The sequence below is a fragment of the Myotis davidii genome, unplaced genomic scaffold (assembly GCF_000327345.1).
Source record: "Myotis davidii unplaced genomic scaffold, ASM32734v1 scaffold1449, whole genome shotgun sequence".
Lineage (NCBI taxonomy): Eukaryota > Metazoa > Chordata > Mammalia > Chiroptera > Vespertilionidae > Myotis > Myotis davidii.
This window is the reverse complement of record NW_006300215.1, coordinates 77,366-78,198: the sequence shown is the minus strand read 5'-3', so window position 1 is coordinate 78,198 and position 833 is coordinate 77,366.

Below are 833 nucleotides of genomic sequence, written 5' to 3'. Positions count from 1 at the left end.
CGCCCCAGCCCCGTCCTCTCTCCAACCGGAATTGCAAACTGCACCTTTAGGGGAAGTCTAACCTTTCTGTGTGAAGAAGCAGTGCTCCTCTGAGTTCACGCAGTCACGCTGCTTGAGATCCCTTGTTTCCAGGTTAGTAGCTGGTCTCTGGATGCCGGCAACAATCGCCCAAAATGGCGCGGTCTCCGCTGCTGCGCTGGCGCACCAAGAGAGGTTTCAGCCGCAGTCTCCAACCGTCCTTTTTGTCCTGGGGGTCCTCAGTCTTTCCTAGCTGCAGACAGCTTCTCAGCTGAAAATCCTCTGCCTATTCGGGCTGTATGTTACCCGTTTCAGCTGTTGACCCTTATCTGCTCCAGGAGAAGGCACAGGACACGTCCCTTTATACCTCCGCCATTTTCCCTCCCTCTCTGAGCTAATATTATTATTAACTGAAGTCTGTAGTTTACATCGGGGCTCACCCTTTGTGTTGCACATTCTGTGGGCTGGACAAATATATAATGACATGTACCTACCATTACAGTATCATACACAATAGTTAACTTGGAGGAGGAGCAATGATATTTTTCTTTTATTTTGTTCTAAGTTTTATTATTATTGATCAACTTAACTTTTTATATAATTTATTGAGGTGAAACACATCTAATTTTATTTTAAATAAATCTTTATTGTTCAGATTATTACAGTTGTTCCTCTTTTTTCCCCCCATAGCTCCCCTCCACCCAGTTCCCACCCCACCCTCTGCCCTTACCCTCCACACTGTCTTCATCGATAGGTGTACGATTTTTGTCCAGTCTCTTCCCACACCCTCCACACTCCTTTCCCCCTCGAGAATT